The sequence below is a fragment of the Hemitrygon akajei genome, chromosome 30 (assembly GCF_048418815.1).
Source record: "Hemitrygon akajei chromosome 30, sHemAka1.3, whole genome shotgun sequence".
Classification (NCBI taxonomy): domain Eukaryota; kingdom Metazoa; phylum Chordata; class Chondrichthyes; order Myliobatiformes; family Dasyatidae; genus Hemitrygon; species Hemitrygon akajei.
The window spans coordinates 28,428,460-28,452,704 of record NC_133153.1 but is presented as its reverse complement, the minus strand read 5'-3'; positions in this window follow the sequence as shown (position 1 = coordinate 28,452,704).

Genomic DNA, 24,245 nt, shown 5'->3' with positions numbered 1-24,245 from the left:
TCCACCAATAATGTGGCAGCAACTCAATGCATAAAAGCATGCAGACATGGACAGAGGTTCAGTTGTTCCTCAGACCAAACATTAGAATTTGTAAGAAATGTGATCTAAGTGACTTTGACCATGGAGTGCGTGACGAAGGCCCGTCACATGGCACATTCAGTAAAACACTCAAAGGGTCATCCACTCACATTATTCCCTTCTGTCATTGAGGTGAGTGCACACATCACAATAAATCAACAGTCACAATTTTACACATCCCCAGCAGTAATAGGTATGAAAAAAAAACACACTATGTCACAGTTTAATTATCTCCGGACAACTTATTCACATTCATCTTTCCAATAAGTGTTTTGCTGAAGTGTCATGATAATCTGACGTTTCTCTTCTCCACAAACACTGGGTCTGAAACAGAGCTGCTGCATAGAGCTGTCTAATAGAGAGGCAGCAGCAACCTGCACAGGTGTGCTGATGGTGGAGGATACCATCTTTAACTGGGTCAAGGGTTATGTTACTAATTACCGTAGATTCCGGACTACAGAGCGCACCTGATTAAAAGCCGCTGGCTCTAATTTTAGAAAGAAAATCAATTTTTTACTTGTACAGGCCGCACCGGATTTTAGGCCGCACCGGATTTTCGGCCGCACCGGATTTTCGGCCGCAGGTGTCCCACGTTGTAATATGAGATATTTACACAGAAAGATATTACACGTGAGGATTTTTTAACTTTTAATTAAATCCATATGGTAACATAAACAAATACATATTGCAAATGCTTTTTTTCGAACCGTGCCTGTAACGCGGCTACTTTTAAATATACGTTGCGTATACTTTTTTACTGAACAACATTCCAATATCTCCTAACGACTGGTAAAAAATATATATACTGCAGCCTACCAGGAAAAGTTATTGATCGCCTTTAACTTAAAAGCAGCGTTCCCTCAGATCCAATGCCGCTCGCGTAATGCCGCTCGCCCCCCCCGCCTTCCCGTTTATCGCAAACCGGTATCCCACAAGACGAGGCGAAACCGGGTGTGACGTCATAGCATCCCGCGATGTAGTACAGAAAACAAATATAGTTAAAACACTTCTAACTTTAACTAGAAAATGAATTACTAAGCGAAAATATTATAAACTAAATAACTGCCATAAAGGCAGCACAATGCTTTTCTTCGAGTGTTTTCCATGTTGATGAGGGTGAGTACAAATGACTGATTTACAATAATTTAATTGTGAAAGTGCGCTTGATTTATTGTACAATTTCATTGGACCTCTGTGAACTACTCATCAATTTTATTGGTCTACTGTTACGAGGCAAAATGTTTTTGGCGGCATGAAAAAAATCATGTATTAGCCGTACCGTATTAAAGGCCGCAGAGTTCAAAGCTGTTCAAAATGTGGGAAAAAAGTAGCGGCTTATAATCTGACATCTACGGTACTCATCTTGTGGTAAAGTTTATTTAAGTTATTTAACCAGGAAATAGCGACTCCTATAATGAGGTATATGTGTTTATTGTGAGAACTGGCAGTAGAGTTTCAGATTGTGTGAAATGGAAGATAATTGAATTAATTAGCTTTTGTTTGATCTGCGGGGGGGGGGGGGGGCGGGCTTAGCAGTTTTAAGCCTCGGGTTACCAAGGCTTGGGGTTCTTATTTTCTGTTTAGTCTGAGTGTGGCTGTTAACCAGACAGGTGACAATTGCAATCTGTTTATATATTGTATTTTTTTCATTCTTTTTCTTGTTTTGATGTGGACATCCAGGTTTTTGTTTTTCCACTATTTTTGTAAATAAAAGCACCTCAATCTGTTTTTGCGACTCAAGCCATCTGGTTATTCTTCTTAGGCAGTTGACCCACGGTTATTTGTGACAGAGTGATTGCTGGTGCCAGACAGTAAATGTGAGGTCAGAGGAGAATAGCCATATTGGTTCAAGCTGACAGGAAGGCAACAGTAACTTAAATAACCAATGTTACAGCAGTGGTGTGCAGAAGAGCATCTCTGAATGCACAACATGTCAAACATTTAAGTGGCTGGGCTACAGCTGTAGAAGACCACGAACATATACTCAGTGGCCACTTTATAAGATACGGGAGGTGGATAATAAAGATGCCACTGAGTGTATACACAGTATACTTCCCCAGTTCGTAAAGCATGTTTCCAATTTCAGGTTTCAGCTAGTTTACTCTGAGGTTTAAATCATAGAGTGATAGAGAGATACAGCATAGAAACCAGCACTCCAATCCACAGAGTCCATGCGACCATTGATGACCCTAAATCTACATTAATTCCAATTTTATTCTGCCCAAATTTCCATCAATTCCCCTCCGATTCTATCATTCACCTGCACACAAGGGGCAACTTACAGTTGACTATTAACATACCAAACCTTTGGGATGTGGGAAGAAACTGGAGCACCCTGCGGAAACCCACGCGGTCACACAGAGAACATGCAGACTCCACACAGGACTGAGCCCAAGTCCCTGGTCTATGAGGCAGCAGCTCTCTTAGCTGCGTCACGGCCCTCCTGTCTGGGGTTATGGTTATTCCTTCATCTGAAAAATGTGTCAAAGGGGAGAACATGAAAGCTCCTTGCAGACAGCGGTGGGAATTGAACCTGGGTTGCTGGCGCTGTAAAGCATCATGCTAACAGCAATGCTACAATACCATCCGCACTTCAGATTTGCACGGTACTGATGCTTTTTCTGGAACGGAGCTTTGCTACTAACTTTCGACCACAAGCTTTGATTATATTTGAGCCTGGTGAGCTCTGTGGTACTTGCACTATCATTTCCATCGATTTAAGACCATAAGACCATAAAACGTAGGAGCAGAGTTAGGCCATTCAGCCCATTGAGTCTGCTCTGCCATTCCATCATGGCTGATCCCGGATCCCACTCAACCTCATCTCTGAAATGATAATCCGCTCAGCCAAAAAAAAGAATGGCAGGAACTGCCTGCCTAAAAACATCAGCTGGATCGATTGACCATTTAAGCCACTCACACTTCTATCCAACAATGTAGAGTCTTCAGTATCTTCATAGGTTTTTACAAGGCAGCAATATACTGCTGCTTCTCATTACAGATACCTGATGTATACTCCTCCACAATCTCAGCTAGCTGCATTTAAAGCTAACTTTGTTTTCGCTTGTTCATTGTGTGTTATATATGACTATTAATTCATTATGTGATAATAGTATGACATAACTGATCATGGTATTTCCATGACCATGATTGTCCTTGGCAAAGTTTTGGCAATGGCAAACGAGAAGTGGTTTGTCATTGCCTTCTTCTTGGCAGTGTCTTTACAAAACAGGTGACTCCAGCCATCGTCAATACTCTTCAGAGGTTGTCTGCCGGGTGTCAGTGGTGACATAACCTGGACTTGTGATATGCAGCAGCTGTTCCAAAGGCTTCACAAGACCCTGACCGGGAGGAGTGGGACTTTGCCCGAGGGTAACCTGGAGGCCAGCAGAGGGAAGGAGCATCTTTCACCTCATTTGGTAGAGACTTATCCCCACCCTGCCATCCAGGGAGAAATTCTGGTAAAATTGTAATAAAATTCTGTTTACCCATTACGAAAGAACAGCTTCTTCTTTCTGTGGAGCTACATGGCTATTAAGCATTATGATTTTTTTAAACTTGCATCAGTCTACCAAACCCAGATATCTAGAAGCAGGACCAGTGAGAACAGATGTTGTGATCTCTCCTTTTGTAGGCAAAATTACTTTCTTTTCTTGGTAGTGGGATGGGCAAAGTTATTTTGATTCCAGCAAGTGTTTCAGGTTACCATAGCTAAAAGGGATCTCCTTTCCTCAGAGTCCTGGAGATGTGAAAATCACCGGGTTCCAAGGTTAATGGAGCTTTTTCTTTCTTGAACTCAATTTGCTTGTAGCACTCCCATTACTCCGATTCTCCCAGGTAAGGTGAAAGATAATAATTTAAAGCTGTGTTTGCTGCATTCTTGGGAACTGTACACATCTCTTTTGGGAGCCAAAATTATTCTGCATGAAGTGAGAATATTAATAACTACCATTGTCACAGAAATTGCTGGGATTGAGAGCGATCTAATTCATTTTTATGGAGAACTGAATTCCCTTTGAAGGATGCTTCAATTAGATTTGCATTACTTTGGCTGATATAGACAGTGCTTGTAAACGAACTCAACTGTAAAAGTTGTTAGTGATCCTTCATTCAGACTGGCCTCAGTGCTACAGAGGACTAGAAGCCTTGGAGGTAGCAGGACCTAGTGAGTATGAACAGAAAGGGCACTTGATACCTCATCTGTTTTAACCAAAGGCCTAAATGTAAAGGATCCTGCGAATCCCAGTAAGATCTGAGGTTTACTGAAGAGTAATTAGAACAGAGTTATTGTGGTATTGGTTTATTATTGTCACATGCATTAAGGTACACTGAAACCCTTAACTTGCCTACTGTTAATGCAGATGAAACCTTTACATTGAGGTGGAACAAAATTAAACAGTAACAATGCAGAATAAAGTGTAAAAGTCACAGAGAAAGTGCTGTGTAGGTGAACAAACTGCAAGATTATACTGAGGTAGAATGTGAGGTCAAGAGCCCATCTGATCATACAAGAAGTCCATTCAAGAGTCCGACAGCAGCGGGATAGAAGCCGTCCTTGAGCCTGGCGGTATAGCCTTTCAGGCTTTGGTATCTTCTGTCCAATGGGAGAGGACCTGAGGTGCAAGAATGAGGGGCAAGGAAAGTAGAAGGAGAAGATTTTCTCTGTCAGGGTGAGGCTTTCCCCTTGAAACAAATCTTCTACATCAATGAGAGGGTGTGGACGTGTATACATCTGTATATCACATGTTCATTTTGGATTTTTGATCAGAGAATCCGGCTATCAGCTGCTTGATTGAAAATACAAACATCTTGTCAAATGTAAGATGTAGCTTAAAAGATAGTGTGCTGTTTCCTGTTATATCTTAGTTTTAAGTTCAAAAAATATGCTATGATGGTCAATTAAATTTTAAAAATGATGTTAACTGCAAAGAAAATGCTGAACCAGAATTTTGTTTGAAGCAGGCAGATAATTAGGAATGGAACACTAATTAAATCTACCAGTTATGTGTTAATTAGGTACGGCACTTGAAATAATCAAAGAGACCGAACAGTAAGTTCAAAGTAAATTTATTAGCAAATTGCATTTATGTCACCATATACTGCTCTGAGATTCATTTTCTGGAGACTCTCACAGTAGAACAAAAAAATACAATAAAGGCAATGAAAAATTACACACAAAGACTGACAAGCAAAAGAATACAAACTGTGCAAATACAAAAGTAAGTAAATAAGTAATTCTTTTTTTTAAAACTTTTTTTTATTGTTTTCTGAGAACATGAGTCGTAGAGTTCTTGAAAGTGAGTCATGGGTTGTGTTCAGTGTTGAGGTGAGGGAAGTTAGCCCTCTGGTTCAGCAGCCTGATGATTGAAGGGTAAGAATTGGTCGTGAAGCTGGCTGTGAGAGACGTACTGCTCCTGTACCTCCTTCCAGGTGGTAACAGTGAGAAAAGAGCATGGCCTAGATGGTGGGTCCATTAATAATGGATGCTACTTTCTTGTGGTATCACACATTGCAGATGGAGAGTTGAAATATACAAAATAATTTTATTGTTGTAACAGAAGATATTTGTAACACAATCAGTACAAAAGTCACAGACAAATAGCAGTTCAATCTGCTGAAGAGCAAACAAATAAGAAAAATACAGTTTGCAAGAAAAGAGTTGGAGTTGATGAATAAAAGATAAGCTCTTTTATTGAAATAACAATGGGAAGGAAGCTTGGGCGGCTGTTACCATGTAAAATCAAAGAAAAAATATTAGGAAACAGGGTTGGAGAGTAAGTGCAATTGGGAGGAAGAGAACCTGTAGAACTGAGAAAGAGGACAAATATTGCTCAGAAGGCGACTTCCAAGATGTTAAGAAACAGACTGCAGCTATTGTTTTTGTGAAGTATTACTTCTTTGAACTGGATATTAATTATTTCACAAGTTTGCAGCACTGAGAACCAATACACCTGTACCTGCTGTGGTTTGTTACAGTCACATGTCTCTTGAGTTAGATTGAACTGCAGCCTGTAAGTTCCAGAGGACTATTATTTGTAAATTCTTTCACCGGGGTTCCCCTTGGGTGTCATTTCCTTTATGCAATAAGAATTAAAGCATACTTCCCAATGTACTTTTATATAACTTGGTTGATTATTGATAGATTTTCATCATTAGAATGAGCCCATCATATCGGAACAGAGACGTCATGGAGTGCAAGTGAAGAGGCATTAAAGATGAATGAATCAAGGATCACGGGTGAACTTTATTCAGCATTTACATTTACGTGTATTAGGAATTGTGCGTTGGCATGACATATGGGATAAAATAGCAAATTAACGCAGGATGTGTGGGTTCAGTAAGGATTAAGAGACAAATGTCCGGGTATGAAAGCACCTTTTTTTCAATCAGTACAGTCATACATATGCCATTTTACCCTGACATACTATAATATTTTGCTACTTACCTGTACACATACCATAAGATATAGTATCAGAATTAGGCTGTTTGGTCCATCGAGACTGCTCTACCATTTCATCATGGCTGTATAAGCCTGTGCCTGCTTAATTTCATGGTTGCAAGTACTCAGGCTACATCACACATCCATTACTGTTCTGGAAAAGCTGGTACACGGACAGGTACATCGATGAGAGGTGTATGGAGGGATATGGGCCAGGTGCAGGTCATTGGGACTAGGCAGAAAAATGGTTCAGCACAGCCAAGAAGGGCCAAAAGGCCTGTTTCTGTGCTGTAATGTTCTATGGTTCTACTTAATCCTGACTCAAAGACTCTTCACAGGATTGTAAAGAGGAGTGTTTGCCTTGAGACCAAATCTGCTGATCCTGGTGAATTAGCCAAGGCTCACCTGGTAGAACTCCAGCCTGTGGGGTTTCCAGTCTGGCTGAGAGATTTAAGCAAAAGTTCTAAACTAATCCTTCAGGACAGGACAGAGGGATAACTTCACTTGTGTGAAACACTAAAACAGCCAATGTGCAAAGGAAGACAAATGATGCCAATTAAAGTAAATAAACAAATAAATAAATAGATACTGAGAGCATGAGTTGTAGAGTCCTTGAAAGTGAGCCCATGGGTCGTAAAATCAGTTCAGTGTTGATGTGGGTGAAGTTATCCACACTAGTTCAAGAGCTTGATGGCTGAAGAGCAATAACTGCTCCTGAACCTGGTGGTGTGGGACCTAAGGCTGCTGTACCTCCTTCTGGATAGCAGCAGTGAGAAGGGAAGAAAAATGACAGGTGCATGGAGTTAGGTCAATGCTTATTTATGATATTATCGGTTTGGTGGCATGGTAGCGTAGTGGATAGCTCAGCGCTTTCCAGGGTTCAATTCCTGCAGCTTCCTGTAAGGAGTTTGTACGTTCTTACCATGTGGCTTTCCTCTGGGTGCTTCGACTTCCTCCCACAGTCCAAAGACATTCTGATTGGTAGGTTAATTGTCATTGTAAATTGTCCCGTGATTAGGTCAGGATTGTGTTGGCGAGTGGCCTTGTGGATAAGGCATCAGGTCTACTGATCTGAATGTCACTGGTTCGAGCCTCAGCTGAGGCAGCGCGTTGTGTCCTTGAGCAAGGCACCTAACAACACATTGCTCTGCGACGTCACCGGTGCCAAGCTGCTTGGGTCCTAGTGCCCTTCCCTTGGACAACGTCGGTGGTGTGGAAAGGGGAAGGCCTGCAGCTTGGGCAACTGCCGGTCTCCCATACAACCCTGCCCAGGCCTGCGCCCTGGAAACCTTCCAAGGCACAAATTCATGGTCTCACGAGACTAACGGATGCCTATATAAAGGTCAGGATTACATCGGAGCTTGCTGGGTACTGTGGCTCGAAGGCCAGGAGGGCCTATTCCACACTGTACATCAGTAAATAATAAATATATAAATAAACTATTTGAGGGGTAAAATAATCTATCCAAGGCTTGAAAGGATCAAGGGCAGTTGCTAGTTCATTCTGCACAACAGCATGCAATTTGCACAATGCCGTGAAAGAGCAGATCCACCTGTTATTTTACTTACATCAAGCTCCTCGCAATGTCCGATGTACCTTTTAATAGAAGCAGTCACAGGGGTTTGCAGCTGCACTGCTAAGATCAGGCGTAATCTCCTGTCCTATAGATTTGTTTCTGGCGGCTCCCACATTGACACTGAATGAGAAACAGAGGAGAATGCAGGCATCAGTACAGTTCTGAGCAGGGGGAAATGATGTATCATCTTCAAAGATGGAATAGATTGTTTTGAAAGAAAAGGACAATTTCACTACAAGGCTCTGATTTCTGCTGTCATCACTGAAGTCACAGTCCTTTTCAGGGTCTTGTTAGATTGCTCCTATCAGGTTGAACTGAACTAGAAGCGGAAAGGTCACTTGAACTATTTACTTACACGCCATGGCCAATCTTAAACAAGGCCCATTTTAAATGTCAGACTATCTATTGCAGCCACCAGCTGGTGATGATCTAGATAAAATAGAAACGTTATCAATTATGCATTCCTGAACTGACAGAGATGCAGAGATTTAGGTCCACAAACATGCCTGCTGAAGTTAGAGACAAAATTAGAAAATACTGGCAGGCTGTGATGAGAAAAACAGTTAATATTTCAGGCCAGTGACCTAACATCTGAAATTATTGCAGGTTTCCTGCATTGTAATATTTTCTAATAAAGTTAGTATTAATTCATCTTTAATTCCAGGTCCAATGAAGGTCAATTCGCCTGAAGCATTGACTCTCTTTTTCCTTCTAAAGATGCTGACCAATCAACTGAGAATTTCTTCATTTTTTTTTCGTTTTTACCTCATATTTCCAGCTGCTACAATATTTTGCAGTTCTGTGAGAAATCAGATTACCTAAATCAAGTTTTATTCAGCACCATACTTTCTTTAACGAAAGCCACAGTTAAAATCACTGTAACTGATTGTTATAGAGTTGCAGATGGTAACAACCTTGCCCGCTTATGAGCCAAGACCAAAGTGCGCGAGGCTACGATCATGCTTGCTGATGATGCGGCGTCTGCCACGCACACTCTGGAGCAGCTCCACAGCTTCATGTGTCACTTCGCCCAAGCCTGCAAGCAACTTGGTCTGACTATCAGCCTGAAGGCAAGAAACACCTTGTGACAAGACATGGAGGCACCATGAATCATTACCTTTGATAACTACAAAATGGATGCTATTCATCAGTCCGTGTACTGTACATCATCAGCGACAACCTCTCCTTGGATGTAAAAGTCAACAAGCGCATCAGAAAGGCTGCAACTTCTCTGGTCTACCTCACCAAATGAACCCGGGAAACTCCAAGCTCTCAGTCAAAACAAAGATGGCAGCGTACGATGCTTGTGTCACCAGCTCACTGCTGTACGGCAGTGAGACATGGACAACAAATGCTAAGTGGGAGCGAAGGCTCAATACCTTCCATTTAAGGTGCCTTCGTTGTATCTTGGGCATCTCCCGCAGAGACAGCATACCCAATACTGAGGTTCTCTCTTACTCTGGTCTCCCTAACATCAACACCCTGCTCAGGCAGCTTAAACTGCACTGGATGGGCCATGTCTACCACATGTAGGAAAGCTACATCCCAAAAGACATCCACTACGGTGAGCAGGCTTCAGGCAAGAGAACCATTAGCTGCCCACAGCTGCAACAGGGACATGAAAGTGCTAGACATCTACATTGAGTCCCGGGAGGAATTTGCAGCTGGCCACTCCAGATAAGGAAGCACCCTAAATCAGCAGCTTAAGTCAGGTGAGAAAAAAATTCTTGGTAAAGGCAGAAGACAAATGGGCCCATGGAAAGGAACACTGCATCTCCAGCTGAGTTGAGACTACTTATAGAAGTGAGCTTTGCAACAGAGACTGCCTCTCTCATACTGCTGTTATCACCCACAGACTGTGCTGCACCAACAATGTACGATCGACTTCGACCAATGGAGGGCCACACAGAGATGATAGTTAGCAAACTTAAATTAATACATATTGCTTTAAAGGAATAAGCAATGCAAACATTTTCTTAATATAATGAGGACGTTGTGCATTTGAGAAGCCAAGCAATGGTACAGAAGGGACAGACAATCTGCAGGAGGAACTTAGCATCTGTGGGGAGAAAGAAATTGTCAATGTTTCTGGTCGAAACCTTGCCTCAGGACTGAGAATGAAGAGAGGTGATGTAAGGTATAAAGAGGAGAGAGATATTGGTGAAGCAGAGGACCCAAGAAATTGGTGGACTGAGAAGGAGTGAAGGGTGATGAGCAGGGCAAGCCAAATAAGAATGGAGTCAGGAGACGGAGGCAGGTGAATAATAGATGGAGGAAGTAAAAAAAAATAGGTGGAGCCAGTTGGTAAAGGTGGGAGACTGAAGGAGGAGTCATCTAGGAGGGTGATAAGCAGGAACAAAAAGGCTACCAGTGCTGGAAGGTGAGGAAGGTGATAATGGAAGCGATTGAAGGGGGCATGGTAGCATAGCAGATAGCATAATGGTTTACAGCAGCAGTGACCAGGGTTCAAGGTCCAACATTGTCTTTTATGAGTTTGTAGGTTTTCCCCATGACCCTGTGGGTTTCCTCTGGTTTCCTCCCACATTCAAAAGATGTATGAGTTAGTAGTTGGAGCCAGAAGCATTGCGATGCTTGTGGGCTGCCCCCAGCGCATAGTCAGACTGTGGTGGTTATTGGCACAAATGCCCGATTTTACTGTAGGTTTTGATGTTTCAGTGTACTGTATATGTGACAAATAAAGCTAACCTTTTTCTTTAAGATGGGATTCATGCGTGGTTGGTTAGAACATTAAAAAATGCAGTTATTGCTCCTCCCTCATTTATAATAAATAGTTCACAATCAAAGACAAGTTATTACAACAAGCTGAAGGCTAGACTGAGCAAATAAACTAATGGCCACTTGTAGGGGTATAGGTGAAGAAGGTGATTAGAGCAATCTCATTTGAATGCTGTCAGTGGATGTCTTGCATCAACACAACTGCAATGTGGCCTTGGGTCAAATGTATCTTTCAAAAGACATTTGAGATAATGCAGAAGTCCTTCAATAATAGACTATGTATCAACACAGATGAATGAAATGCAGTCTATGGTGTTGCCCAAACCAATAATCTTCTAACATCAAAATTACTTCACAGTCTCACCTGCAACATTTAATTTTTTGTAGCTATTATTAATTCAAAGTCTAGTCAGAGGATATTAACCTAAACCTGATTCGGAATCTCTCTCCACAGATGCTGCCTAGCTTGCTGAGTATTTCTAGGCGTTACTGAAATAAAAGCTACTATACATTTCAAGACAAGATTTTTATGTTTTTTTGAATATGGAGAGTTCCAGATTTTTGCACATGAAAGGTTAGAGATTGAGTAATTAAAGTGTATGTCATCTTACACCCATCAATTATTGTGTAAGGGATGTTACTGAAGGTATAGTCATTTTTCACACTGATTAAAAAATCAAATCAAATTCATATTTCAAATAGAGTCATAGAAAAGTACAGCACAGAAACGGGCAATTCGGCCCATCTAGTCCATGCTGAACCATTTAAACTGCTCACACCCATCAATCTGCACCAGGACCATAGCCATCCATACCTTTACCATTGTGTACCTATCCAAACTCTTCTTAAGCGTTGAAATCGAGCTCACATGCACCATTTGTGCTGGTAGCTCATTCCACACTCTCACGACCCTCTAAGTGAAGAAGCTTTCCCCTTAAACCTCTCATAATTTTGTACACTTCTCTCAAATCTCCACTCAATCTTCTACATTCCAAGAAAATGTGGTAACAGAAGTCACAATGGAACATGCGGTCACACTTTCCAAGGCATGTGGTTAATATTCACAAGATATCATAACATTGGATCCCAAACCTAGACATCAATTTGTGAATTGCTACACCTCCACACGAAATGGAGAAGTTGCTCTGTGTGAGAGGCACTGAACAATGGACGGAGTATAATTTTGTCTCTTGAATTTTTTGACACTGGTGTTGATCCTGTTTTGTGATCTGGGTACAAGTGTGAGTGCATTCACTGCAGATACAATAAATCTAAATTGGCATCATCTTCTGGACTTTCAGAGCTGTGGATTTCTCAGATTGCTGAGGGATTTGTTGTACTTGAGAAAGAAGCATCACGAGGTTTATGCTTTAGAGTTGAAATAACAAGACTTTGAATTTCTCTAACTAGATGGAAAAACTCACCACGGAGAATTTTGAGTGAAGGAGGAGAAGGAACAAAACAATTTGAATTTGCTCAGAATCTTTTCTCGCAACTCTCCTTCTCCTCTTGCCTCTTCATGCTCAGTCAGTCCTGAAGTAGTCGTGTGATCACTCGAGCTAAGGATAATGTTCTCCAAAGGAATTATTCCCTTAATGGAGAACACCTGTGTGTGACTTTGTTTAATGTGGGAAGGTCAATACATGAGCAGCCACAACATGGTTTTTGACAGATCAGGGTACAGAGGCATGGAACGGATGACAACTGGGGACCATATTCTACTGTAGCCTTCCTATGTCTTCACTGCCATTGTGACGTCATCATTTTCCAACAGATCCACCGCTGAGGTCTCGGTTGGATCATTCTTTGCCTGGATTCTCCCCCTTGACCTTACTGACATGAGTGACCCTAACATGAGCCAAGGGTCAAACAGTATCACTCTCTGGATCTCAGGAATTCACAAGCCTCTCTATTCTGACAAGGTGATGATCCTTGGAGAAGAGTCCTGAAGCTGGGTTTCAACCTGAGATGTCAACAATTCTTTCCTCTCACAGATGCTGCCCGACCCATTGAGTTCTTCCAGCAGATTGTTTTGTTGTTCCAGATTCCCACATCTGGAATTCTTGTGTCTACAATTTCATATTCCATTGTTTTCTAGCATAGGATCATGCCTCTCACTAAACAGAATCAGAATCAGGTTTATTATCACTGATACATGTTGAGAAATATTAGCCCCATGCTCTACTCACTTTATACTTATGACTGTGGCTCTCACATTTAACCGTCGCTCATTCTTTGGGGCACTTCTCTGTTTTTTGTGGATGTTTGTGAAGAAAAAGCATTTCAGGATCTACATTGTATGCATTTCTCCGACATTAAGTTTGACCTTTGAACCTTTGAGGCTAAGCGCAGCTCCAATGCCATATTTGGTGATGAATCAGCATATGGGAGGGAGGTTGAAAATTTGGCTGAGTGGTGCCACAACAACAACAACTTCTGACTCAATGTCAGCAAGATCAAGGAGCAGATTATTGACTTTAGGTGGAGGAAACTGGAAGTCCGTGAGTCAGTCCTCATTGGAGGATCAGAGGTGGAGAGAGTCAGCATGTTCAAATTGCTCGGTGTTATCATTTCAGAGGGTCTGTCCTGGGTCCAGGCTCTAAGTGCCATTATGAAGAAAGCATAGCAGTGCCTCTACTTTCTTAGAAGATTGAAAAGATTCGGCATGACATCTAAAACTTTGACAAACATCTATAGATGTGTAGTGGAGAGTATATCGACCGGTGGCATCACAGCCTGGTATAGAAACACCAATGTCCTTGAAAGGAAACTCCTACAAAAGGTAATGGATTTGGTTTAGTCCACCATGAGTAATACCCTCCCCACCATTGAGCACATCTATGTGGAGCACAGACTCAGGAAAGCAGCATCCATTATCAAGGATTTCCACCATCCAGGTCAAGCTCTCTTCTCACTGCTGCCATCAAGAAGAAGGTATATGAGACTCAGGATCCACACTACCAGGTTCAGGAACAATGAACCATCAGGCTCTTGAACCAGTGGGAATAACTTCATTCAACTTCACTTGCTCAACCTATGGACTCACTTTTACAGACTCTTCATCTCATGTTGTCAATACTTGTTGCTTATTTATTAATTTATTTATTTTGTATTTGCAGTTTATTGTCTTGTGCACATTGGTTGTTTGTCCATCCTGTTGGGTGAGGTCTTTCATTGATTCTACGAGGAGTGATTGATACGTTCGTGGCCTAAGGTAGAAGGAGTCAATTTTAGAAAACCTAGCACATTTATTTTTCAACATAGTCCTATCCTACATTTACACACTTAGTCCAGCGGTTGTGGAGCATACTTTGTAGAAGTCGGCGTCTTGGACCTGCAGAAATGGCCGACAGCGGGGTGATTGATAAGTTCATGGCCTAAGGTGGAAGGAGATGAGGTATACAGCTCCTGTTACATGCATGTGCAGCTCAACTCTTTGAGTGATTATGCAGAAAGTTTGAAGTTAATAGCTCATCTTCTTCTACCTTAGGCCACGAACTTATCAATCACCCCAGCTGTCGAACACTTCTGCAGGTCCAAGACGCCAACTGCTACAAAGAAAGGATCTTAATCTCCACAACCGCTGGACTAAGTGTGTAAATGTAGGATGGGACTATGTTGAAAAATAAATGTGCTAGCTTTTCTAAAATTGACTCCTCTACCTTAGGCCACGAGCATATCAATCACCCCTCGTATTGTGTTTCTTGTGTTTACTGTGTATGCCCTCAAGAAAGTGAATCTCAGGGTTGTATATGGTGACATATATGTATTTTGATAATAAATTTACTTATAACTTTGAACCTTGTTGCTTTGTGACAGCAGCACAGTGCTGTATATTGTTTGCGTTAGGACTGCAAACATATCAGGTGGAGTGTTATTGATAGAAGGCAGAGAATTTGCAGCGGGCAGTATGATTGGAGTTATTCAGGTCTAGAGGCAACAGAATGGTGGAAGATCTCATCCAGAGACAGCACAACAGTAACACCAACAAGTGGTAAAATGGCAGAGTGAGAAGGGAAACAAGCCATCTACTGGAATCAGTTCTCTGATGTCCGTGGATATTCAAGAAAGGAGAAAACCAGACAAGAAACCTCACAGCAGCAGAGATAGATGCAAAACTAGCGGTGGTCTGGAAGTGAGGCATCAGAGTTCAGAATTGGCTCCTGCAGAAGGCAGGACGTTGATTAGTGAGTCACTGACGAATGCTTTCTACTTGCACAACACACACAAAATGCTGGAGGAACACAGCAGGTCAAATACTGGAGAAAGAACTCAGACTGAAAGTTGTATGTTTATTTCTCCCCACAGATGCTGCCTGACACGCTGACTTCCTCCAGCATTCTGAGTGTGTTGCTCAGAGATTTCCAGCATCTGCAGAATCTCTGGTATTTTCTGTTTTCCAAATTTTCCTTTAAAAATTCCGAGCTGTGAAGCTAAGGTACACCAGGCCTGCTTATTCAAGTGAATCAGAATATGAAACTGAATCAGGTTTATTATCACTGGCATATTTCATAAAATTTGTTGTTTCGCAGCAGCAGTACATTGCAATACACAATAAAAAAAACTACAAATTACAAAAAAATATATATACATACAATTAAACTAAGTAGTTCAAAAAGAAAGCAAAAAAAAAAGTTAAAATAGTAAGGTAGTGAACATGGATTCACTGTCTGTTCAGAAATCTGATGGTGGAGGGGAAGAAATTTTTCATGAAAAATTGAGTGTGTGTCTTCAGACTCCTGTACCTCCTCCTTGATGGTAGCAATGAGAAGAGGGCACGTTCTGGGCAATGGGTGTGTAGATCCAGTGCCCCTTGGGAAGTTGCAGATATTGCCTGTCACCTGGAGAACCACATCTCTAGCTGCAGCAGATTCAGCCTTGGGTTTCAGAGCAGGGACAGAGCCTAGAATCAGTGTTGTGCGCTCATGAATCACACAGAGAGCAGACCAGGGGAGTGGGAACACCTCTGTTTAAAATGTGCTGAGGAAGAGAGAGTGATAAACCTGGCAGAATGTGGTATGGGTTGTTGTGACTGACTAAAACTGAGCCACACAGCAGCTCTAACTGGGAATATAAAACATATTATTCACACAGCAAACCTCTGAGAGACAGAGACAGAGGGAGAGAGAGAGGGAGAAGGAGAGAGAGAAAGGGAGAGAGAAATGGAGAGGCAAATGGAGAGAGAGTGGGAGAGAGAGGAAGAGGGAGAGAGAAAGGGAGAGGGGAGAGAGAGAAGAGAGAAATGGAGAGACAAATGGAGAGGGCGAGGGAGAGAGAGGGAGAGAGAGATGGAGAGACAGATGGAGAGGGCGAGGGAGGGGGGAGAGAGAGGGAGAGAGAGATGGAGAGACAGATGGAGAGGTTGAGGGAGAGAGAGAGGAGAGGAAGAGAGAGAGAGACAGAGAGAGAGGGAGAGAGAAATGGAGAGACAGATGGAGAGGGAGTGGGAGGGAGAGGGAGAGAGAAAGGGAGAGGGGGAGAGAGAGAAGAGAGAGATGAAGAGACAGATGGAGAGGGCGAGGGAGAGAGAACGAGAGAGAGAGAGAGAGAGAGACCGACTGACCAGCAGGATCCAGGAGAACCTCACTCTCCTGACCAAAAAGCTTTATACCGCAACACAAAGATAACCATAAATAACTAACTACAGTTTAATCACCTACTTAACATTAACATTTGGAATACATTTGGAATATACATTTACAAAATGACATATTGCAGCACATCACAACTAGCAGAACCCTTTTGAGAATTCAATACTGACGTCATTTCCAAAAGGTCCTGACATCCAAATGTACATTCAGTGGCCACTTCATTAGGAATCTCCTGCGCCTAATAAAGCGCCACTGAGTGTATGTTCATGGTCTTCTGCTGTTGTAGCCCGTCCACTTCAAGGTTTGACGTGTTGCATGTTCAGAGATGCATTTTTGCATTTGTGCACCACTGTTCTAAAACATGGTTACTTCAGTCACTGTCGCCTTCCTGTCTGCTTGAATCAATCAACCATTCTCCTCTGATCTCTCTCATTAACAAAGTGTTTTCACCCACAGAACTGCTGCTCACTGGATGTTTTTTGATTCTCGCACCATTCTCTGTGAACTTCAGAGACCGTTGTGTGTAAAAATCCCTGGGGATCAGTGGTTTCTGCGATGCTCGAACCATTCTGTTTGGCATGGACAATCATGGTCAAAATCACTTAAATCACATTTCTTCTGCATTCTCATGTTTGGTTTGAACAACTGAACTTCTTGACCATGTCTGCGTGCTTTAAAGCATTGAGTTGCTGCCACATGATTGGCTGATTAGATATTTGCATTAATATGCAGGTGTACAGGCAGGCATAATAAAGTGGCCACTGTGACTGAGTGTATATCCCTTTTTTGCAGTGTTGAAGGATGCCTCCATAAACATATAAGATTCAGATCTGACCTAAACTGTGTCTTAAGTAGACATTCGTGCGTTGTCTTTCCTGGTGCAGTTCCAATGGGACAGTTGCCTCATCCAATTAATGGTTTTGCTACACACAGATTAAATTGTGTACCGGTTTTATTTCTAAAAGAGTGGTTCTAACTTTAGTTAACCCATAATTACTCTAACCATAATTTATTTTTAGATACAGCATGAAATCAGCCCTTTGAGCCACACTGCCCATCAACCCCTGATTTTAATCTTCGTCTAATCACAGGACATTTTACAATGACCAATTAATCTACTAAATAGTATGTCTTTGGACTGCATGGGGAAACCGGAGCATCCAAAGGAAATCCAAATGGTCAAGGGGAGAACATACTAACTCCTTATGGGCAGCAGCAGGAACAGGTTTGATAAGTGTTCATGTTAATAATTGAAACATGATGTGATCATGATGAGATTAGGGAAGGCAGAAGGTGGCTATGTCTGTGTAATAAAAGACATATTTGTGCAAGGAACCAGAATTGATGAGAGATCCTAAGGTAAAAGAAACCTTACGGGCAAGTGATCACAATATGATCAAATTCACCCTGACATTTGAGGAGAAGCTGAAGTCAGATGTATCAGTATTACAGTGGAGTAAAGGGAATTACAGAGCCACGAGAAAGCAGTTGGCCAGAATTGATTGGAAAAGAACACTGGCAGGGATGATGGCAGAGCAGCAAAAATATAAAAAAGAGACAAGAGTGGATATCAGACCACTGGAAAACAACGCTGGAGAGGTAGTAATGGAGGACAATGAAATAGCAGAAGAACTGAATAAGTATTTGGCATCAGTCTTCATGGTGGAAGACACTAGCAGTATGGTGGAAGTGTCAGAGGTCATGAAGTGTGTGAAGTTACCATAACTAGGGAGAAGGTTCTTGGGAAACTAAAAGGTCCGAAGGCAGATAAGTCACCTGGACCAGATGGTGCACACCCCAGAATTCTGAAAGAAGTGGCTGAAGAGATTGTGGAGGCATTAATAATGATCTTTCATGGATTACTAGTGTCTGGAATGAATTTGGAAGACTAGAAAATTTCAAATGTTACTCTACTCTTCAAGAAGAGAGAGAGGCAGAAGGAAGGAAACTATAGTCCTGGTTAGGCTGACCTCTGTGGTTGGAAAGATGTTGGAGTCGATTATTAAGGATGAGTTCTCAGAGAAACATGATAAAATAGGCTGTAGGCAGCATGGTTTCCTCAAAGGAAAATGTTGCCTGAAAAATAGGTTGGAATTCTTTGAAGAATTAACAAGCAGGATAGACAAAGGAGAATCAGTTGATGTTGTTTATTTGGATTTTCAGAAGGCCTTAGCAAACTACAAGCCCATGGTATTACAGGAAAGATTTTAGCACGGATAAAACAGTGGCTGATTGGCAGGAGGAAAAGTGTGGGAATAAAAGGATCCTTTTCTGGCTGGCTGTCGGTGACTAGTGGTGTTGAGACCGCTTCTTTTTATGTTAAATGTTAGTGATTTGGATGATGGAACTGATAGCTTTGTTGCAAAGTTTGCAAATGTCATGAATATAGATGGAGGGGCAGGTAGTTTTGAGGCAATAAGGAGGCTACAGAAAGACTTAGACAGATTTGGAGAATGGGCAAAGAAATGGCACATGGAATACAGTGTTGTTAAGTGTATGGTCATGCACTTTGGTAGAAGAAATGAAATGGTTGACTATTTTCTAAGTGGAGAGAAAATACAAAAAACTGAGGTGCAGAGGTACTTGGGAGTCCTTGTGTATGATTCCCTAAAGGTTAATTTGCAGGTTAAGTCTGTGGTATGAAGGCAAATTCAATGTTAGCATTCATTCCAAGAGGACTAGAATATAAAAGCAAGGATGCAATGTTGAAAAGTTATAAAGCACTGGTGAGGCCTCACTTGGAGTATTGTGAGCAGTTCTGGGCCCCTTATCATAGAAAGGATGTGTTGAAACTGGAGACGATTCAAAGGAGGTTCATGAAACTAATTCCAGGATTGAATGGCTTGTCATATGAAGAGCATTTGATGGCTCTGGGCCTGTATTCATTGGAATTCAGAAGAATAAGGGGTGACCTCATTGAAAACTATTGAAAGGTGAAAAGTCTTGATAGAATGGATATGGAGAGAATGCTTCTTATGGTGGGGGACTCTAAGACCAGAGAACACGACCTAGAATAGAAAGGTGTCCTTTTAGAGTTGAGATGAGACGGAATCTGTGGAATTCGTTGCCACTGGCAGTTGTAAAGGACAAATCATTATGTATATTTAAGGCAGAGGTTGATAGATTCTTGAGTGGTGTGGGCATGAGGGGATACGGGGAGAAGGCGGGAGATTGGGGCTGAGAGGGAAATGGATCAGCCATGATGAAACGGTGGAGCAGACTCGATGGCCCAAATGGCCTAATTCTGCTCCTATATCTTATGGTCTAGTGGTCTCTCATACTGCTCCACCCCCCCCCCCCGCCCCCCCCAGTGGTTGCTCAGCAGAAGACAAGCTTTGTTGTGGTAGACTGTAGATTTCTGCAGTTTTCATGGACTCTGGGCCTCAAGCCATGGAGTCAACTATTTGCAGCTGCCGGGAAAAAGGCATCAGAGCCTGGTGTGATTTAGCATCCGGGCTGGAGTCGGTGCTGCCTCCCAGTGTTTACTCGGCAGAAACAAGCTATATTGCGATTGGCTGCCAGTTTCTGTGGCATTTATGGACTCAGAGTCCCGGCTTTTCTCTGCATGGCTGTATTTTACTGAGATCTTACATGTGCTCGCCATTTTGTATATGCTGTGTGTGCTTTGTGCTGTGTGTGACTGTTGGTACTGTACTGTGTTTTGCACGTTGGCCCCAGAGTAACACTGTCTCATTTACCCGTATTCCTATATGGGGGAATGACAATTAAACTTGAATTGATTTAATGCACAGTTCAGGACAGTTCTGTTTTGCCACTCAACATTCTGACTCGTCGTATATTTGGGGAGCCATCCCGCAACGCTGTAACAAAATAGATATATTTTGGGTGTCTGGAATTTGTATTCAGAAACTCTCAAATCAACTATTATATTTGAATATTCAAAGTTTTGTCCATCGTTGTAAATATGTTATTCAGAAAGGTTACCTGTCTCAAAATGTTAAAGTTAAGTAGGTGATTATAGCCTTGAAACTGAAGTTAATCATCCTTTGTAGTCTTTGTATTTAAAAAGTGTAAAGCATTGTGTGAGGAGAGGAGAAATAGATTCTCTCCATTGAATTGCATTGAACAAAGACCTTTTATATCTCCCAGCAACAGCTTCAGTGGGGCTCATTTCAGTAAAGTAAATTCAAAGTAAATTTAATGTCAAAGTACATATCTGGCACCATATACAACCCCAAGATTCATTTTCTTGCGGGCATACACAGTAGGTCCAAGAAGGACAATAGAATCCATGAAAGAAAGGATAAACAACCAATGTGCAAAAGGCAACAAACTGCACAAATAGCAAAATATAACAAACAAAATAATGATAAATAAATAAGCAACGTTATCAAGAACATGAGATGAAGAGTCCTTGAAAATGGGTCCCTAGGTTGTGCGATGGGGCGAGTGAAGCTGAGTGAGTTATCCCCACTGGTTCAAGAGCCTGATGACTGAGGATTAGTAAACCTGGTGGTGACCTGAGGCTCCTGTACATTTTTCCTGGTGGCACCAGTGAAAAGAGAGCATGGCCTGGGTGGTGTGGTTCCTTGATGACGGATGCTGTTTTCCTAAGACAGTAGTCCGTGCAGATGTGCTCAGTTGTGGGAAGGATGTTACCTGTGATGGACTGGGTCATATCCATTATATTTTGTAGGCTTTTCTGTTCAAGGGCATTAGTGTTTCTACATACCTATGCTCTACACCACCCATACATAGAAATTTGTCAAAGTTTTAGAAGTCATGCCAAAACTTCTAAGGAAGTTGGGGCACTCCCGTGCTTTCTTCATAATGCCACATACTTGCTGGGTCCATGATAACACTGAGGAATTTAATGTTGCTGATCCTCTCCACCTTTGATCCCCCAATGAGGACTGGTTCATGGACCTCTGGTTTCCTCCTCCTGAAGTCAATAATCAGCTCCTTGGTCTTGCTGACATTGAGAGAGAGGTTGTTGTTGTGGCTCCACTCAGCCACATTTTCAATCTCCCTCCTATATGCGGATTCGTCACCATCTTTGATTTGCCAATGTCAGTGGACTTCAGCAAACTTAGATATGGCTTTAGAGCCGTGTTTATCCTCACATTCAGAAGTACAAAGCGAGTAGAGCAGAGGGCTAAACACATAGCCTTGCTCGGTACCTGTGTTGATGGAGATTGTGGAGGAGATGTTGCTGCCAATCCGAACTGTCTGGGGTCACAAGTGAGGAAATTGAGGATCGAGTTGCACAAAGAGGTAATGAGGCCAAGGTCTTGAAGCTTGTTGATCACTTTTGATGAAATTAGTATTGAATGTCAAGCTGAAATCATTGAAAAGTGTCCTGATGTATGCATCTTTGCTGTCCAGATGTTCCAAAGTTGAGTAAAGAACCAATAAAATGGCATAAGTTGTGGATCTGTTGTGCTGATAGGCAAATTGAGGTGGATCCAAGTCGCTTCTCAGGCAGGAGTTAATATATTTAATCACCAACTTCTCATAACACTTTATCACAGTGGATGGCTCATAGACCTCCGATTTCCTCCTCCTGAAGCCAATAATCAGCTCCTTGGTCTTGGTGACATTGAGTGAGAGGTGGTTGTTGAGGCACTTCATCACAGTGGATGTAAGTGCTATTTACAACGGTCACTGAGGCATATTAGCCCATCCTTCTTGGGCACCAGTGTAATTGAAGCCTGCAGGAAGTGGGTGGGTACCTCAGACTGCCGAAGTGAGAGGTTAAAATATAGTGATTATTCCAGCCAGTTGATCAGCACAGGATTTTAGCATTCGGCTAGGTATCCCATCTGCTCCGGATGCTTTCCATGGGTTCAGCCTTCTGAAGGATGCTCTCACATCAGCTTCGGAGACTGAAGTCACAGGATCATTGGGGGCTGTGCGAGTTCGTGATGGTCAAGCAAACATGGGAGGCATTGAGCTCATCTGCCAGCAATGCTTTGTTTTCACCTATGTCGTTTGGCTTCACGTTGTGAGATGCGATAGCATTCAAGCCCTGCCACAGCTGTCGAGTGTCCTTCAGTGATTTGAGTTTGGTCTGGAACTGCAACTTCACATGTGAAATGGCTTCTGGAGATTGTACCTGGACCTCTTGTGTATTGATTGAATGCCACTGATGTGGCCCTCAGCAGAATGCAGATTTCATGGTTCATCCAGGGCTTCTGGTTGGGGAAGACTGAATGATTTCTGTGGGGGGGGGGACACACATCTATGACTGTTTTTATAAAGTCTGTGGCTGCTGTGGTTATTCATTCAGACCCTCTGATGAGTCCTTGATCAAGGCCCAGTCCACCAACTCAAAGCAGCCCGTGGCCTTGCTCTTTAGCTTCCGCTTGTATGCAGGTAGGAGAAGAACAGCCCAGTGATCAGATTTCCAAAAGTGCAGTCTAGGCATGCAGTAGGCAATCCTAATCATAGTATAGCAATAGTCGAGTGTGTTGGAACTCCTGGTTATATGCTGATGATAATTAGGCAGGGATTTATTCAACCAAGCCTGACTGAAGTCCCTATCTGATCTGAAATGCATCGTGGTGGAGTGCTTCTCCTTTGGTGATGGTGGCATTCAATATCTCGAGTGCCTGATTAACATCAGTATTTGTTGTATGTAAACTGCAGTCAGGATCACGGCGACGAACTCTCTTGGTAAGTAGATTAGTCAGCACTTAATCATTACATGTTCCAGGTTGGGGCAACAAGAGTGCAATAAGACTGCTGCACCCAAACACCACAGAAAGTTTACAGTGAAACACAGATCCTCACCTTTTGCCTTTTCAGAATCGGCAGACCAGTCCATACTGTATATGGAGAAGCCTTTGGACCTTACCAACATATCCACCCTCTTCAGAGTAAGCCATGTCTCCATAAAACACAGAACCCAACAATTCCTCAATTCCTTCCAATACAGCAATCTTGCCCTAAGATCCTTAGTCTCATTCTCCATCAACTGTACATGTGTTAACAAGATGCCCTTGCCATCTCATTCTGGCTTGGAGTCCTCCACTCCTCCCTCTCTTCTTTCCTCCACTTAAAGGTGCCATATCTGCATGCTTGTGAGTTAAGTCTGCCAAATCCATCAGAATCTGGTTAAGTCACTCATTCAATAAGTGCATTGCTTGAAGGGAAATTACAAGCTGCAGACTGTAGTGAGAGTAATTCAGAAGAGGTATACTTAGAAGTTTTGTTAAGCAGCCTGAACCATTTCTGGGTTACATGAGAACTACAGAAAAGCACAGGTTACTGTTATGTTTTGTAACTCCAAAACATAAAACAAATTGAAAGGGAAAGACAGGAATGTGTACAGTTTTTTTACTTCTAGCGAGGCGCGCACTTATGACCTGGTAGCGTGATGACGTATGCCATTCATTTACTTTTATATATAACTTGTAATGAATTATTTAAACAAAGAATCCTTAATCAAACAATATATTTACAATATTACTCAAATATTATCATAATATTAAATACACAACAATTACACTGGAAAACCAAGACCAACACCCTCATACATTGGCTTGCTAGGGCTGCAAGCATAAATGGGTCTGCAGAAGCAACAATCTCATAGCACCTGAGGTGAGGATCAAACCCAGGGCCCTGAAGTTGTGAAAGAGTAGCATTAACTGCTATACCTCTACGCTGCCTTGTTTTTTTACAATGTTTGTACACATTTCCCAATGAAGCTGTTTCATTTTTGCATTTGTGCTTTAACAACGACAGCAGTATGCACAATGTGTTTTAGTCGCTTAATGGCAGAAATTGGATCTGTGACAAGTGATGTTAGCTCACGGTTCATTAAGGTGTACATCACACTGACAGTTGTGACACTGGTGTGAGA